Source organism: Papaver somniferum, unplaced genomic scaffold (assembly GCF_003573695.1).
Source record: "Papaver somniferum cultivar HN1 unplaced genomic scaffold, ASM357369v1 unplaced-scaffold_61, whole genome shotgun sequence".
Lineage (NCBI taxonomy): Eukaryota > Viridiplantae > Streptophyta > Magnoliopsida > Ranunculales > Papaveraceae > Papaver > Papaver somniferum.
Genome location: NW_020648860.1, coordinates 1,388,863 through 1,395,437, shown reverse-complemented (window position 1 = coordinate 1,395,437; position 6,575 = coordinate 1,388,863).

Here is a 6,575-nt window from a genome sequence, read left to right as displayed (position 1 = left end):
ATAGCGTTCGAGTCTTTTCGAGTGTGTATTATTCGAATGTACACTCGAAACTGCTCTAAGTAGAAAAATCTTGTTTATGTGGCCTAGACTTCAAAATTTGGCTAAAATATCAAGATCATGTGGGTATATAGAACAACATGTCCTGATCATTAGCATGTTTCCAATCAAAATAGACACCTCATGAGCTAAATTATAGCGTTCTAGTCTTTTCGAGTGTGTATTTTTTGAATGTACACTCGAAACTTCTCTAAGTAGAAAATTCGTGTTTATGAGGCCTAGGCTTCAAAACTTGGCTAAAATATCAAGATCATGTGGGTCTATAGACCAACATGTCCTGATAATTAGCATGTTTTCAATCAAAATAGACACCTCTTGAGCTAAATTATAGCATTCGAGTCTTTTCGAGTGTGTATTTTTCGAATGTACACTCGAAACTGCTCTAAGTAGACAAATCTTGTTTATGAGGCCTGGATTTCAAAATTTTGCTAAAATATCAAGATCATATGGGTCTATAGACCGACAAGTCCTGATCATTAGCATGTTTCCAATAAAAATAGAAACCTGTTGAGCTAAATTATAACGTTCGAGTCTTTTCGAGTGTGTATTATTCGAATGTACACTCGAAACTGCTCTAAGTAGAAAATTCGTGTTTATGAGGCCTAGGCTTCATAACTTGGCTAAAATATCAAGATCATGTGGGTCTATAGACCAACATGTCCTGATAATTAGCATGTTTTCAATCAAAATAGACACCTCTTGAGCTAAATTATAACGTTCGAGTCTTTTCGAGTGTGTATTTTTCGAATGTACACTCGAAACTTCTCTAAGTAGACAAATCTTGTTTATGAGGCCTAGACTTCAAAATTTATCTAAAATATCAAGTTCATGTGGGTCTATAGACCAACATGTCCTGATATATAGCATGTTTTCAATCAAAATAGACATCTCTTGAGCTAAATTATAACGTTCGAGTCTTTTCGAGTGTGCATTTTTCGAATGTACTCTCGAAAATGCTCTAAGTAGGCAAATCTTGTTTATGAGGCCTAAATTTCAAAATTTTGCTAAAACATAAAGATCATCTGGGTTTATAGACCAACATGTCCTCATCATTAGCATGTTTCTAATAAAAATACAAACCTGTTGAGCTAAATTATAGCGTTCGAGTCTTTTCGAGTGTGTATTATTCGAATGTACACTCGAAACTGCTCTAAGTAGAAAATTCGTGTTTATGAGGCCTAGGCTTCAAAACTTGGATAAAATATCAAGATCATGTGGGTCTATAGACCAACATGTCCTGATCAATAGCATGTTTTCAATCAAAATAGACACCTCTTGAGCTAAATTATAGCGTTCGAGTCTTTTCGAGTGTGTATTATTCGAATGTACACTCGAAACTGCTCTAAGTAGAAAATTCGTATTTATGAGGCCTAGCCTTAAAAACTTGGCTAACATATCAAGATCATGTGGGTTTATAGACCAACATGTCCTGATCATTAGCATGTTTCCAATCAAAATAGACACCTCTTGAGCTAAATTATAGCGTTCGAGTCTTTTCGAGTGTGTATTATTCGAATGTACACTCGAAACTGCTCTAAGTAGAAAATTCATGTTTATGAGGCCTAGGCTTCAAAACTTGGCTAAAATATCAAGATCATGTGGGTCTATAGACCAACATGTCCTGATAATTAGCATTTTTTCAATAAAAATAAATACCTCTTGAGCTAAATTATAGCATTCGAGTCTTTTCGAGTTTGTATTTTTCGAATGTACACTCGAAACTGCTCTAAGTAGACAAATCTTGTTTATGAGTCCTGGATTTAGAAATTTTGCTAAAATATCAAGATCATCTGGGTCTATTGACCGACATGTCCTGATCATTAGCATGTTTCCAATAAAAATAGAAACCTGTTGAGCTAAATTATAGCGTTCGAGTCTTTTCGAGTGTGTATTATTCGAATGTACACTCGAAACTGCTCTAAGTAGAAAATTCGTGTTTATGAGGCCTAGGCTTTAAAACTTGGCTAAAATATCAAGATCATGTGGGTCTATAGACCAACATGTCCTGATAATTAGCATGTTTTCAATCAAAATAGACACCTCTTGAGCTAAATTATAACGTTCGAGTCTTTTCGAGTGTGTATTTTTCGAATGTACACTCGAAACTTCTCTAAGTAGACAAATCTTGTTTATGAGGCCTAGACTTCAAAATTTAGCTAAAATATCAAGATCATGTGGATCTATAGACCAACATGTCCTGATCAATAGCATGTTTTCAATCAGAATAGACACCTCTTGAGCTAAATTATAACGTTCGAGTCTTTTCGAGTGTGCATTTTTCGAATGTACTCTCGAAAATGCTCTAAGTAGGCAAATCTTGTTTATGAGGCCTAAATTTCAAAATTTTGCTAAAACATAAAGATCATCTGGGTTTATAGACCAACATGTCCTAATCATTAGCATGTTTCTAATAAAAATAGAAACCTGTTGAGCTAAATTATAGCGTTCGAGTCTTTTCGAGTGTGTATTATTTGAATGTACACTCGAAACTGCTCTAAGTAGAAAATTCGTGTTTATGAGGCCTAGGCTTCAAAACTTGGCTAAAATATCAAGATCATGTGGGTCTACAGACCAACATGTCCTGATCAATAGCATGTTTTCAATCAAAATTGACACCTCTTGAGCTAAATTATAGCGTTCGAGTCTTTTCGAGTGTGTATTATTCGAATGTACACTCGAAACTGCTCTAAGTAGAAAATTCGTATTTATGAGGCCTAGCCTTAAAAACTTGGCTAACATATCAAGATCATGTGGGTCTATAGACCAACATGTCCTGATAATTAGCATTTTTTCAATCAAAATAGACACCTCTTGAGCTAAATTATAGCATTCGAGTCTTTTCGAGTGTGTATTTTTCGAATGTACAATCGAAACTGCTCTAAGTAGACAAATCTTGTTTATGAGGCCTGGATTTCAAAATTTTGCTAAAATATCAAGATCATATGGGTCTATAGACCGACAAGTCCTGATCATTAGCATGTTTCCAATAAAAATAGAAACCTGTTGAGCTAAATTATAACGTTCGAGTCTTTTCGAGTGTGTATTATTCGAATGTACACTCGAAACTGCTCTAAGTAGAAAATTCGTGTTTATGAGGCCTAGGCTTCATAACTTGGCTAAAATATCAAGATCATGTGGGTCTATAGACCAACATGTCCTGATAATTAGCATGTTTTCAATCAAAATAGACACCTCTTGAGCTAAATTATAACGTTCGAGTCTTTTCGAGTGTGTATTTTTCGAATGTACACTCGAAACTTCTCTAAGTAGACAAATCTTGTTTATGAGGCCTAGACTTCAAAATTTAGCTAAAATATCAAGATCATGTGGGTCTATAGACCAACATGTCCTGATCAATAGCATGTTTTCAATCAAGATACACACCTCTTGAGCTAAATTATAGCGTTCGAGTCTTTTCGAGTGTGTATTTTTCGAATGTACTCTCAAAAATGCTCTAAGTAGACAAATCTTTATTATGGGACTAGATTTCAAAAGTTTGCTAAAACGTAAAGATCATCTAGGTTTATAGTCCAACATGTCCTAATCATTAGCATGTTTCCAATAAAAATAGAAACCTGTTGAGCTAAATTATAGCGTTCGAGTCTTTTCGAGTGTGTATTATTCGAATGTACACTCGAAACTGCTCTAAGTAGACAAATCTTGTTTATTAGGCCTAGACTTCAAAATTTAGCTAAAATATCAAGATCATCTGGGTCTATAGACCAACATGTCCTGATCATTAGCATGTTTCCAATAAAAATAGACACCGGTTGAGCTAAATTATAGCGTTCGAGTCTTTTCGAGTGTGTATTATGTGAATGTACACTCGAAACTGCTCTAAGTAGAAAATTCGTGTTTATGAGGCCTAGCCTTCAAAACTTGGCTAAAATATCAAGATCATGTGGGTCTATAGACGAACATGTCCTGATAATTAGCATGTTTTCAATCAAAATAGACACCCCTTGAGCTAAATTATAACGTTCGAGTCTTTTCGAGTGTGTATTTTTCGAATGTACACTCGAAACTTCTCTAAGTAGACAAATCTTGTTTATGAGGCCTAGACTTCAAAATTTAGCTAAAATATCAAGATCATGTGGGTCTATAGACCAATATGTCCTGATCAATAGCATGTTTTCAAGCAAAATAGACACCTCTTGAGCTAAATTATAGCGTTCGAGTCTTTTCGAGTGTGTATTTTTCGAATGTACTCTCGAAAATGCTCTAAGTAGACAAATATTTTTTATGAGGCCTAGATTTCAAAATTTTGCTAAAACATAAATATCATCTGGGTTTATAGACCAACATGTCCTAATCATTAGCATGTTTCCAATAAAAATAGAAACTTGTTGAGCTAAATTATAGCGTTCGAGTCTTTTCGAGTGTGTATTATTCGAATGTACACTCGAAACTGCTCTAAGTAAAAAATTCGTGTTTATAAGGCCTAGGCTTCAAAACTTGGCTAAAATATCAAGATCATGTGGTTCTATATACCAACATGTCCTGATCAATAGCATGTTTTCAATCAAAATAAACACCTCTTGAGCTAAATTATAACGTTCGAGTCTTTTCGAGTGTGTATTATTCGAATGTACTCGAAACTGCTCTAAGTAGAAAATTCGTATTTATGAGGCCTAGCCTTCAAAACTTGGCTAACATATCAAGATCATGTGGGTCTATAGACCAGCATGTCCTGATCATTAGCATGTTTCCAATCAAAATAGACACCTCTTGAGCTAAATTATAGCGTTCGAGTCTTTTCGAGTGTGTATTTTTCGAATGTACACTCGAAACTGCTCTAAGTAGACAAATCTTGTTTATGAGGCCTAGATTTCAAAATTTTGATAAAATATCAAGATCATCTGGGTCTATAGACCAACATGTCCTGATCATTAGCATGTTTCCAATAAAAATAGAAACCTGTTGAGCTAAATTATAGCGTTCGAGTCTTTTCGAGTGTGTATTATTCGAATGTACACTCGAAACTGCTCTAAGTAGAAAATTCGTGTTTATGAGGCCTAGCCTTCAAAACTTGACTAAAATATCAAGATCTCGTGGGTCTATAGACCAACATGTCCTGATAATTAGCATGTTTTCAATCAAAATAGTCACCTCTTGAGCTTAATTATAGCGTTCGAGTCTTTTCGAGTGTGTATTTTTCGAATGTACACTCGAAACTGCTCTAAGTAGACAAATCTTGTTTATGAGGCCTAGATTTCAAAATTTTGATAAAATATCAAGATCATCTGGGTCTATAGACCAACATGTCCTGATCATTAGCATGTTTCCAATAAAAATAGAAACCTGTTGAGCTAAATTATAGCGTTCGAGTCTTTTCGAGTGTGTATTATTCGAATGTACACTCGAAACTGCTCTAAGTAGAAAATTCGTGTTTATGAGGCCTAGACTTCAAAACTTGGATAAATTATAAAGATCATGTGGGTCTATAGACCAACATGTCCTGATAATTAGCATGTTTTCAATCAAAATAGACACCTCTTGAGCTAAATTATAGCGTTCGAGTCTTTTCGAGTGTGTATTTTTCGAATGTACACTCGAAACTGCTCTAAGTAGAAAAATCTTGTTTATGTGGCCTAGACTTCAAAATTTGGCTAAAATATCAAGATCATGTGGGTCTATAGACCAACATGTCCTGATCATTAGCATGTTTCCAATCAATATAGACACCTCTTCAGCTAAATTATAGCGTTCTAGTCTTTTCGAGTGTGTATTTTTCGAATGTACACTCGAAACTGCTCTAAGTAGAAAAATCTTGTTTATGAGGCCTAGGCTTCAAAATTTGGCTAAAATATCAAGATCATGTGGGTTTATAGACTAACATGTCCTGATAATTAGCATGTTTTCAATCAAAATAGACATCTCTTGAGATAAATTATAGCGTTCGAGTCTTTTCGAGTGTGTATTATTCGAATGTACACTCGAAACTGCTCTAAGTAGAAAATTCGTGTTTATGAGGCCTAGGCTTCAAAACTTGGATAAAATATCAAGATCATGTGGGTCTATATACCAACATGTCCTGATAATTAGCATGTTTTCAATCAAAATAGACACCTCTTGAGCTAAATTATAGCGTTCTGGTCTTTTCGAGTGTGTATTTTTCGAATGTACACTCGAAACTGCTCTAAGTAGAAAAATCTTGTTTATGTGGCCTAGACTTCAAAATTTGGCTAAAATATCAAGATCATGTGGGTCTATAGACCAACATGTCCTGATCATTAGCATGTTTTCAATCAAAATAGACACATCTTGAGCTAAATTATAGCGTTCGAGTCTTTTCGAGTGTGTACTTTTCGAATGTACACTCGAAACTGCTCTAAGTAGACAAATCTTGTTTATGAGGCCTAGATTTCAAAATTTTGCTAAAATATCAAAATCATCTGGGTCTATAGACCAACATGTCCTGATCATTAGCATGTTTCCAATAAAAATAGAAACCTGTTGATCTAAATTATAGCGTTCGAGTCTTTTCGAGTGTGTATTATTCGAATGTACACTCGAAA